General features: G+C 43.9%; 1 pseudogene; it reads left to right on the top strand.

Annotated features, from left to right (window-relative positions):
- The first annotated feature begins 10,336 nt into the window (after positions 1–10,336).
- Positions 10,337–11,416, top strand: LOC122123344 (annotated as a pseudogene).
- Positions 11,417–12,701: the final 1,285 nt, after the last annotated feature.

Below are 12,701 nucleotides of genomic sequence, written 5' to 3'. Positions count from 1 at the left end.
TGAGCCTGTAACCAACCCTGCAGCAGAGATCACACACTGATCTTCAGCACTCTTCTCCAATCATTACCCTCATCCCTTTTCAAGGCGAAACACTTCTTTGATTGTAATGTCCATGAAAGAAGGTGGTTAAAAATCTCAAATAAATCAGGCATCGATCCTTCATACCTGCAATTCTGCTACTCAGGAGGCTGAACTGACCAGGTCAGAAGCCAGGAGTACTGCCCGAAAAGAGGAGGTCACTGGCAGTGCAAAAGAGGCAGAAGACAGTTTTTTGACAAATGGCACATTCATCATACTACAGGAATTCTCTATAATCTCCAAGGCCAAAGTATCATAGAAAGAAATTACCAATATCTTATGGAGCAATTATGACAACAAAATGGGGAGTTTGCCCCCATATACAGTTACAGATAGCTTTGTTTACCGTTAACGTTTTAAATTATTCAAAAGGGGCAACTGAATCCAGATTTCAGAAGCACTGGGGACAACTAAACTCTAAGCCCCAAGTGAAAGTCAGGTGGAAGGACCCCCTGACACAACAATGGAGAGGACCTGACCCCCTAGTTACCATGGGCAGGGGATTTGGATGCGTTTTTCCCATGGGGTAGACAGCCCCCATTTGGATCCCTGCCAGGATCCTTAAGTTTTTACCCATATCCTCTATACAGCAGGATGCCCAAGGATAAACTAACCATCCCCAAGGGCAACCCGCCTTTGAGAAGCTCTTGTGTTCTTTGACAATTGCAGATTGTGATACTCCAGCGGATGGCTATCCTGACCCTCCCAGTCCTGGCAATCGCTTTGGAATTCACATCAACCTCAATGGGTGACCTGGGCAGTGATCAGCACTGACAATGCAGAAATTATCAATAGCACCACGAGAGAAGCTGTCTCTTTGACCTGGTGCCCTGACTTCATTTTGATCACCACCCTTTGTCATTATTTATGGATTGTTTAATATTTCTGTAGGAGCTAATTAGTTTAATTTTACCGGCTCTAATTGTTCTTTTACCTATTGCTTGTACAACCACCTTTTGTTTAGCTTTGTGTAAATATGTCTAAAACCTGCTCTAGAGGGGCTGGGAAGGTGGCTCAGTGGTAGAGCGCTTGCCTTGCACACATGAGGCCCTGGGTTCGATTCCTCAGAACCACATAAGCAGAAAAAAAAGCCGGAAATGGTGCTGTGGCTCAAGTGGTAGAGCACTAGCCTTGAGCTTAAGAGCTGAGGGACAGTGCCCAGGCCCAAAGCTCAGGCTTTGCGACCGAACCCCCACCCCACCAAAAAATAATAATCCTACTCTACAACAATCCCCACCTCTGGTCTATGAAGTGGCAAAGACTGCTATCCCATCCCTCACTCTTTGCCTGAAAATGCTTTTGCTGATGCTTTTTCTATGCCTTCCTTGCATTATACGTGCCCTGCAAAACTCTTATGAGTTTAGCCAGCCATTTACCTAAGATCAAGCTCCAAGTGAGTAAATTTCCCCCGAGAGAAACCACAGCCAGAGACGGGTTAGAGGGGGTGCCAGTCTGACCAACCTAAGACAGGGCCTTCAGCTTTGCTCTGAAGAAGTTCCCCATGACGGGTAAGGCAGACAAGGCGATCCACCCAACCTAAGACAGGCGGGTTCGCTTCTTGAAACAGAGACAGGGTTTTGGGAGCTTACAGTAAATTTTAAAGGTCATCTTGACCTCTGGGCTTGCTTGAAGGCACATACAAGGAACTGGCTTTCTTGAAAGACACCAGGTACCCGGGATTGCTTTGCTATGTCTGCGCTCTGTTTTAAATTTTCCTTGTTTTTCTGGACTATAGTAGAACAGCCTGAGTGTGGGAGCCCATGAGGATACCCCATGCCACATGTGTGGAACTCCCAATACCCAGGCTACTCCCATATTCTGAAGAGGACAAGATACTGAGCTTTATATATGGCCAGATATTAATAGACCTGCTTTGGACATTTCTAACTCTGGTGGTTTTAATGTTTTTTACTGTGCTAGATGGGGATGTGAGGTAACTGGCACGGGCTCTTATGCACAAGGGCCCTCCCTATTCTTGTCTGACGAATCTCGCCTCAAAACCCCTGCATGCCCATTGCTATTCCTACCAATGTAATCCTGTTAAAATAACCTTTACAGAGGAGGGGGAAAAGGATAACTAACTGGGAGTTGGATCTGCCATTAAAACAAAAAGGGGGAATCTGTGGGGAACACTTAGGACATTGCCTCCAGAACCCCTTTGTGTACTCATCTCTGCTTTACCTACCTCTCACAACCTTTGATTACTGTAACTAACTGCTGCCCATTTGTTGATAAGGATTCGTTATTCCTCCATAGTGACTTAAAGTTAAATTCTCATTGTCTGTGCTCCCATAAAACTGCCTAAGATTAACACTCTGCCTGCTGACTGTAAGATTTACTTGTTATCTCTGTATGCTCTATATAAGCATGTGATGTTCCAATAAACCTTGTCTATCCTGGCATGTTGTAGTCCACCTTTTGCTTCCCTGACACAGTCTGACTGTGTGAACAGCAACAATGGAGTGTGGTCATCATCTGGTGGTCTGCTCTGTAGTTTCACACTATTCAAACATTAGCTCCTTGTTGCTCTGAGCAATACACCATTACTTTTGTAACACTGGCATTTATTTATTTTACAATGCGTTATAAATATATTCTCCAAGACCCACTGGAGTCACGATGGTAGACATAAAAATGAATTAGCAGCAAAGCAAAATTTACTTGCACACACAAGCATGCACTACCAGCCAAAAATCTGGCAAGCAGGCACACAGAGCAAGCAGTCAGCCCCATATTTATCACTAATACAGCAACAGGCCTTGCCTCTCTGCTCAGATTGGTTGTGCTCAGGGTTACAATCTAATCTGCTCGTGATTGGCTCATTTGAATAGGATAAAATGTATTTACAGAAGGTGATTTTTAGGTAAGATTTACAGTCATTAAGTAATCTCAACAGATGCCCATACCCTCTACTAGTTCTGGACTAGTCCAGGGTGTGTCATAATCCCATCTGGAAAAACCTGTTTAAGAGAAATTTTACTTCAGACAAATCCTTTATCCCTAAGCACTTCCTCTTTTCCTTAAGAAGCAAGCCTCCAGGCCAAAGCAGGAACTATTAAGCAATATGCTGAGAGAAAAGGCAATTTTTCTCACACATGAATATATGTCTAAAAGACGTTTTGTAGCATTTCTACATGTTTCATTATATTCACCTTCCAAGTCAGGAAAGCAAGGGCATTGCCTATAGTCCTAATTTTCCACCTGAGAATAATGTGTAAGTAGAAAAGTACTAACCTATGGGGGTTCCAGTGGCTCACACATGTAATCTTAGCTACTCAGGAGGCTGAGATCTGAGGTTCCCATTTCAAAGCCAGCTTGGGCAGAAAAGTCCACAAGACTTTTTTTTTTTTGAGGGGGGGTTACGGTCACGGGCACTTAACTCTAGGCCTGAGTGCTGTCCCTCAGCTCTTCAGCTCAAGTCTAGCACTCTACCACTTGAGCCAAAGCGCTACTTCCAGCTTTTTTTTCTTTTTTGTTTATGTGGTGCTGAGGAATTGAACCCAGGGCCTCATGCATGCAAGGCAAGCGCTCTACCACTGAGCCACCTTCCCAGCCCCGCCACAAGACTCTTATAGCCAATAAACTACTGGAAAACTAGAAGTGGTGCTGTGGCTCAAGTGGTAGAGAGCTCACCTTGAGCTGAACAGCACAGGGACAGAGCACAGGCCCAGAGTTCAAGTCCCATGACTGAAAAAAAAACAGTACTACCATAATGTGTATATTATATATATTATATATATATTATATATATTATATATTATATATATATTATATATATTATATATATATTATTATGTATTATACATACATATTATATATTATACATACATGAATTTTATGTTAAAAAGACGTGTGCTTTTCATACATGTCTTAAGATAGAAAAAGTTTTCTCTGTATTTGGATGTTTTCATCGTATGTGTTTTTGTAACAAAATTTTCAAATATAGCCGCCAAAATTAGTTGTAGTGTTCCCAGTATTAATAGATCAAGAATCACCATCATTAACACTTCTTGTTGAATTCATCCGGCTCCATCCTCCACTTTGGAAACCCCTTCAAACCACTATTCTGAAAACAAAACTAAGAACATGCCTTCTTTTGTCCATGTACAGAAGCCTTTAAGCACAAGCAGCCTGAACTAGAATCTTCATCCAGAAATAGGCTCCATGCTAAGTGTGAGGTATATTATTAAATAGGTAGGTTTCATTAGGTAGCCAATGAAGAGATCACCACACGGTATTAGGCAAGAAAAATAGTTGATTTACCAAAATGCTGCCCTGCTGAGCATGGTGTAAAGGCATGGCCAAAAGGGGTGACCCACCCCCAGGCCAGGACTTATTGAGGCCAGGACATGAAGGCGTGTGGCCACACTGGATCTGGATGTGAATTCATCTCCTGGGACCCTTCCCTGGTATGACAAGAGACATGAAAGAGGCTGGCCAGGGTGTGACCTTGGAGGGGGAGGTGACTGCTTCCAGGTGTGCCAGTTACCTAGGTAAGAGATACTGGGCAGAAACTTAGCCAAGAGGTAGGGTGGTGACTCCACAGGGCCTGCATGACTCTGGGCACATCTTAAGCTAAGGTGGGTGAAGGCAAAGTCGCATCCCATACAGTCTGTACCAACATCCTCTGGCCACACAGTACGGCACCAGTCCCTCCATGGTACAAAATAGCAAGTAACTGCAATTGAAGGAAAAGGCTCCTTGTGGCAATTATACAAGTTGCCATTTACTCTAAGTTGCTATGTTTGAGCATTGTAGGCATATTCAAATGGCCAGTGTCTGTGCTGAGAATTTCTGTTTCTCTCTGAAGTCATGAATTGTGGTATAGCAACATGGTAGAATGCCATGATGCAATCACTCCTTTGGTGAAACATTGGCCCAACACCTACTGGATAGGTACCCACTTGTTGATCTTGAAATTTGGATACTGCGTCTAAGTGATATCTTGATGACTTCGTTGGAAGACAATAATCCCACTATGGGAAGTTCAGAGGAGCAGACCTAGATTTCCACAGATCAACTCCATGAAGGTAAGGAAAGCTCAATGACCCTCAAATTGACCTTCTCCTTCTCAGGACAGTCTGAGTAATACCTGGACTTACAAGCAATGCAGAAGGCAGTCTAGATCATGCCCTCATATGACTGGGTGTTACGCTGGAGACCTGGAGACTGGTCTAAAGCCAAATTTCTACCCATGGGCTACCTCAACTGCCCTCCTGTCCTTTCTGGGAACATGCTTTGTGGTCTCTGAAGACACTCTTTTACACAATTCTACCAGAGAGTACTCATATTCAGAAGGGCTCATGCATCAATTGTGTAAGGGAAAGCATTCGATGGTGACTCCTTCCTGATCTCAGGTATCCAAGAACATTTGTTCAGAAGTGATCAGGGAACCACAGAGGAAGACAGGGCTCACCAGCAAGCTTTAGGAAACTCCTCTCTTCTGCTCAGGCAGACCCTTAGCACAAATTCATTTCTCAAGAGGCCTTAGCTGAGCATAGTCCATTTTCAAGGATTATGAAAAGAGGATGGCCCTCCCTTCCTGATGGCCCACGAGTTAATTGTCACCTTCCTCTCCCCTAAGATTCTTGGGATATGAAGCATTGAATTTAGATGTGTTTTCATATGGGGTCTTTCAAATGCCCCCATACCCTACACATTCATAAAATTATCTTAAACATTCATAAAAAGCTTGTAGTCCTGGACAGGAAGATGAGAATAAGTAAGTTTGTCTTCATTCCAGAAGCATACCCACCAGCACAGTCTCCTACCTTAATACCCTCACATAGCAGAGGATAGCTTTGACACTGGCCAGGCAAGAAGAGAAGTTCAGGTTCACAGCAGATGGCATCTCAAACAGCAAATGGCTTTCATATCCCAGGAGGACCCCACTTCCGTAAGGAATACCCACACCCCAGAGGAACACTTCCAGGAGACTCAGACATTGGTTGGAGGGCTCACAGCCAGAGTCTCATGAGAACTCTTCCTGGCTGTGCACCATGCAACTATGACTGAATTGTAGAGATTTTCCGTTAAAAATAAAAAAACTATCGGGGCCAGTAAGGTGGCTCAGTGGTACTGCTTGCCTTGCATGCATGAGGCCCTGGGATCGATTCCTCAACACCACATAAGCAAAAAGAAAAAAACCAGAAGTGGAGCTGTGGCTCAAGTGGTAGAGCACTAGCCTTGAGCTGAAGAGCTGAGGGAGAGCGCCCAGGCCCAGAGTTCAGTCCCAGAACTGGACCAAAAGAAAAAAAAAAGTATCAAAGAACCCAAGAAAATCCTTCATGCATTTAAAGTCACAAGTCCTTATAAGCAATGAAACAAACTTCCACTAAATCATTGATGAGTTGAAACCAAAGCTCTTAAGTGATTAATGTAAAGTATAGTCAATAGGTAGTTTCATTAGGTAGCCAATGAAAAGAATATCATGTGGAATTCATACAGGAAAGGAAGTTTATCTACGAAAGTGCTGCACAGTGGGTGCCTGGTGGAGAGGCATGGCCAAAAGGGGTACCCCACCCTCAAGCCAGGACTCATGAGACAGGGATAGGTGTGGCCAGGTGGAGGAAATATATGGTCACACTGGATCTGGATGTGACCTCAGGGCCTGGAACCATCTTATATTCAGATGAGACGAATGACCAGGATGTAACCTACCAGGAGAGGAAACTGTCTGCTTCCAGGTGTGCCAGTTTCCTAGGTAACACAGGTACTGGGCAGAAACTTGGCCAAGAGATGGGGAGGTGTCTGTACATGGCCTGCAGGGACTGAGGCAGATCTTACAATTATCACTGAAGAAAATGAGGTATTCAGTAGGGAGAATGTGAACAGACTCCTTCCTGGAGGTATCACCATGTAAAGTGCAAGTGCCTAAACGAACCTGGAACATGAATTTCAGAGCTCACACTGAACACAAGCGTTAGGTGAGAAAGAAGTAGAAGAGACTCTATAAGAAATGCAGCTAAACTTCTTCTTACTTTCTATGTTTTCATAGATATGAAGAAAGAACCTCAGAGTACAACAAAAGAAGCCTAGAGTTCTGATCAAAGTCAGGAGACCACTCCCACTATAAATTCCAAAAACACTGAAAATAGTATAAGAAGCATTCAAGAGATGCATCCACATTCAAAGCACATGGTCAGAAAGACAGCTGTATATCTAAGCGGTGTATACCAGGTAGGGAAAACACTGGAAACTAAGCACTGGACAAGGTTCTTCAGAGCAATGTCAGGGCCCGACTTATAACAGTCCAAGAAGATCTGGTTCAACAGCATGCTGAGACAGATGCCTGCCCACGGTAGGGTCTGAGGATGCTATCACTGTGTAACTTGAGACTTATGCCAGGAGTCAGTCCTCATGACTCCATCTCAGTATTAAGAGAAATTGAAATCCAACTCCTACCAAAAATCATGCAACAGTTATCATGATGGTTTCATGAAATTTAACAGGCCTGATATTCCTTCTAATTGAACACTGTTCTACATAGATGTTTGCTAAAAGATAGTTTGCATATAATCACAGACTCAGACCAAAAAAAAGTATAAGAACAACCCTACCACTATCCCCTGACTCCAGCTGTATTTTGGGAGCTCTACTTAGGAACAGGAGAGTGCTATTGCCAACACAGGTTAGTCAAATCAGCATCTAAAAAGGTAGTATTCAAGGCCCTTGGGGCTATGCTTTTATATAACTGGACTCATCCATCTTTTTGACTTAAAACAATCAACCTTGGGCTCCTTTTCTTCCCCCCAGCTAAGGACATTCAAGGCTGTATGCTGGCCTGCAGATCTCAGACTAGTTCTTTAACTCAGATGAGCCACCAGCCACTCACATAGAGCATGCTAGCATCCTCAGTGGTCCTCCTCTCTCCAGTCTTATTCCTTCTTTCGCGCAATGATTTCCAGTAGCAATTCTGACCACCTAAATTTACCTACATCATGGTTTAAGTCCCAATAACATGAAAATCCCACTGAATTTCTGCCTCCGCCACACCCTGCCCCAATGCTATTTCTACCTGAGATTTCCTTCCACCAAACTCCAGTTTTCTACTAAGCTCAGTATTTGATTCCTTCACTACACTGTTTCCACATCATTCAAATTTTACCTATGGAGCCAATTCTCACAGACAATCAAGGGGGACATTCCCTATGGTTCCATCACTACTCCAGCATCACATACACACACATCTGAATTCAAGAAAAATGCTTCCACTACAGCTGAGTCTTAGCAAGAATATGCTGTCATATACTAATATTTTCATTTGCACAGCCTGCCAAATCAGTTGTAAAAAGTGGAAGCAATATCTGACAACAAACTTCACCATCTTTCACATTTGCACCTGAACTGTAGACCCAGCTACTTTTGTGTGGACATCATTGTCAGCATTGCTTGAGGTTTCAGCATTCCTAGTTTCCATGGTTTGGATACTCTAGGCACTGCTCTAAATGGCACTTGGATTCCACCATTCAGCAATTAAAAATCCACTTCCTGCAGCACTCAATGTCACTGAAGCTCATTAAACAGCTCCATATCAGGTAGATGGTAGGAATAAGACTGATGTGCAAACTCCAGGCTGCTTCACGCAAGACACCTCCAAACCTCCTGGGGCAAGTGGGAGGCTCTCCTCATACCTATTATCCCTGTGGATAAAACTATGAGATTCTTCTTTTCTCTACTCCCCCAGGAGCCCACTAACCTGTAGCCAATTATGAAGTCTGTCTAGAACAAAATGAAACCACAAGGATTTCAAGGAGAAGAGCCTACATCGATGAAACTGAGATCGTTGCTTTAAACAAACACACAAATTCCTGCAGGTTTTAGTGCTGGAGCTAGGGCTTCAAGTCTGGTCTGGAGACTTAAGTTTTGTGTTCAAGGCTTGTACTCTACCACCTGAACCTCAGCTCCACTTCTGGCTATTTTGTTAGTAAATTGGTGATAACAAAGCTCTACCTCTCTTGGAACTTATATCCTCTGATCTCAGCCTCTTCAGTAGCCAGGATTAGAATCCTGGGCATGCAACACCAAGCTCCTGAGGGCTTCTATGAGGACACACCCTTCAGGAAGTATAAGTAGAATTTGGGGCACTCTCCAAACTTTATGGGGTAAGTGGGAGACTCTCCCCGCACCAACAAATCTACAACCAAGCCAGCGCTAGTGCCCCAAGTCTGTAATCCTATCTACTCTGGAGGATGAGATCTGCACATTGAGATTCCAAGCCACCCAGGCAGGAAAGCCTGTGAAGATCTTACCTCCAATAAACCACTCAGAAAACAGGAAGTGGCACTATGACTCCAGTAATAGAGCACTAGACTTCAGCTAAAGACCTGAGGAACAATGCCCAGGCCTAGAGTCCAAGACCCATGACTGATTTAAAAAAAAAAACAAGAAAGAAACAGTAATGATTTTATTTAAACCAATTCCAGAGAAAGCCATTAATCTTGAGAAAATTACCAAGACTAGAAAGGTTAGAACTGTGATAAACCAAGATGTACCTACATTGATGAAGCTGAGAACTTGAAAAAAGCACAAAAATTCATGAAGAATTTGTGCAAGTGCTAGGGCTTCAACTCTCGTCCTGGGTCCTAAGCTTTTGTGCTCAAGGCTTGTTCTCTACTACTTGAGTCTCAGCTCCACTTCTGGTTTTTTGCCTGTTTGTTTTTGGTAATAAATGAAAGAAAAAGTTCTCTCAGACTTTCCTTCTCTAGCTGGCTTGGAACCTACATACTCAGATTTCAGCCTCTGCAGTAGCCAGGAATAAAGGCAGGGGCCAGACAAGACACATCCTGCTGCTGAAGTCTTCTGCAAGGGCAAACCCTCCCAGAAAGGGAAGGGTGGGCTCATCATGTCCTGCATATAAAGGAGAGCAGCATGGCCTGGACTTCATTTGCTTGGTCCAGGCTGCTGGAGGAAGGACGTGAAGAGCGAGCAGGGAAAGGACTTCAAACAGAGGCTCCAGAACAGGCTGAGGTGACCAACACTCCTAGGGCAAACCTCACAGCCAGCAAGAAAGGACAAAGCTCCCAGGAACAGAGGCAGTGGCGAAGGCTCAGGCTGGTGGATTCAGCCTCTTCTCAGTGGCGGTTGTAAGCAACAGAACAAGGGTCCATCTGACCCACGTTGGTTGCTTACTCCCTTCGGGAGACATTAACCTGTACCTGTAATCATGGCAGCTTCATTTGCAGGTTTCTTCACGGAAAACAAAGGTGCATCAAGGTGGCCGGCCCAGGACAAGTCTGCCAGACTGATTGGTAAAGTCATGAGAGTGCCCTTTTGTGGAGACTGGGACTTGGTGAAAACCCTGGGAAAAGGTACCTATGGAAAAGTTCAGCTTGTTGTGAATAGAGCAACTAAACAGGCAGTTGCAGTGAAGATTGTAGACATGAAGCGGGCCAGGAACTCTCCGGAAAATATGAAGAAAGAAATCTGCATTAATCAAATGTTAAACCATGAGAATGTTTTGAAATTCTATGGTCACAGGAGAGAAGGCAATATGCGATATCTATTCTTGGAATACTGTAGTGGTGGAGACCTTTTTGATAGAATACAGCCAGATATAGGCATGCCTGAAGAAGGTGCTCAGAGGTTCTTCCATCAACTCATGGCAGGGGTGTTTTATCTGCATGGTATTGGAATAGCTCATAGAGATATTAAGCCAGAGAATCTCCTCTTGGACAAAAGGGATAACCTCAAAATCTGTGACTTTGGCTTGGCCACAGTATTTCGCCATAAGAATTGTGAGCGTTTCTTGACAAACATGTGTGGTACTTTACCTTATGTGGCTCCAGAACTTCTGAAGAGAGAAGAATGTCATGCAGAACCAGCTGATGTTTGGTCCTGTGGCATAGTTCTTACTGAAATGTTGGCTGGAGATTTACCATGGGAAGAGCCCAGTGACAGTTGTCCACAATATTGTGATTGGAAAGAAAAAAGAACGTACCTCATGCCCTGGAAAAAAATTGATTCTGCTCCTCTGGCTCTGATTCAGAAAATCCTAGTGGATAATCCAACAGCGAGAATTACCATCCAGGAAATCCTAAAGGATAGATGGTACAACAAGTCATTTATGAAAGGGGCAGCGGGATTGTCAGGATAGGGAAAATAGGAGAAAGGTGAGGGAAGGTGTAACGAGTTGGACAAAATATACTTAATGAATTACTTGAGTAAACTAACCCCTCTCTACATGACCTGGACAATGAAAAAGAGAGAGAGAAAAACAAGAAGTAAAGGGGCAAAGAGGCCCTGAGTCAATGCAGGTGGTGTCCCAGGAACACCTGGTGGATTTTCCAAGCACAATCATTTGAATTTGGACTTTCCCCAGCATCTGTGGATGAACTAATGAGCCTGTAACCAACCCTGCACTAGAGATCACACACTGATCTTCAGCACTCTTCTCCAATCATTACCCTCTTCCCTTTTCAAGGGGAAGCATTTCTTTGATTGTAATGTCCATGAAAGGAGGTGGTTAAAAATCTCAAATAAATCAGGCCTCCATCCTTCATACCTGCAATTCTGCTACTCAGGAGGCTGAACTGACCAGGCCAGAAGCCAGGAGTACTGCCTGAAGAGAGGAGGTCACTGGAAGTGCAAAAGGGGCAGAAGAGAGTTTTTTGACAAATGGCACATTAATCATACTACAGGAATTCCTTATTATCCCAAAGGCAAAGCAATTATACAAAGAAATCACCAATGTCTTAAGGAGTAATTATTATAACAAAAAGGGGGAGTTGGCCCCCATATACAGTTGCAGATATCTTTGTTTACTATTAACCTTTTAAATTATTCAAAAGGGGCATCTGAATCCAGATTTCAGAAGAGCTGGGGACAACTAAACTCTAAGCCCTAAGTAAAAGTCACGTGAAAGGACCCCCTGACACAACAATGCAGAGGACCTGACCCCCTAGTTACCATGAGCAGGGGATTTGGATGCGTTTTTCCCATGGGGGAGACAGCCCCCATTTGGATCCCTGCCAGGAACCTTAAGTTTTTACCCATTTCCTCTATACAGGAAGATGCCCAAAGATAAACTAACCATCCCCAAGGGCAACCAGCCCTTGAGAAGCTCTTGTGTACAATTGCAGATGGTGATACTCCAGCTGATGGCTATCCTGACCCTCCCAGTCCTGGCAATGGCTATGGAATTCACATCCACCTTAACGCATGACCTGGGCAGTGATCGGCACTGGCAAGGTAGAAATCATCAATAGCACCACAAGAGAAGCAGTCCCTTCGACCTGGTGAACTGACCTTCATTTTGATCACCCCCTATGTCATTATGTATGGACTGTTTAATATTTCTGTAGGAGCTAATTATTTTAATGTTATCTGCTCTAATTGTTCTTTTACTACTTGCTTGTACAACTACCTTTTGTTAAGCTTCCTGTAAACATGTCTAAAACCTGGTCTAGAGGGGCAGGGAAGGTGGCTCAATGTTAGAGCGCTTTCTTGCATGCATGAAGCCCTGGGTTCGATTCCTCAGCACCACATAACCAAAAAAAAAAAAGCCGGAACTGGCGCTGTGGCTCAAGTGGTAGAGCAATAGCCTTGAGCTGAAGAGCTGAGGGACTGTGCCCAGGCCCAGAGCTCAGGCCCCACAACGGGATCCCATAATAATAATAAGAAAA

This window comes from Dipodomys spectabilis, unplaced genomic scaffold (assembly GCF_019054845.1).
Source record: "Dipodomys spectabilis isolate Male_0828 unplaced genomic scaffold, ASM1905484v1 ptg000227l, whole genome shotgun sequence".
NCBI lineage: Eukaryota > Metazoa > Chordata > Mammalia > Rodentia > Heteromyidae > Dipodomys > Dipodomys spectabilis.
Note: the sequence above shows the minus strand (reverse complement) of the source record. Positions and strands in the feature narration are given on the sequence as shown.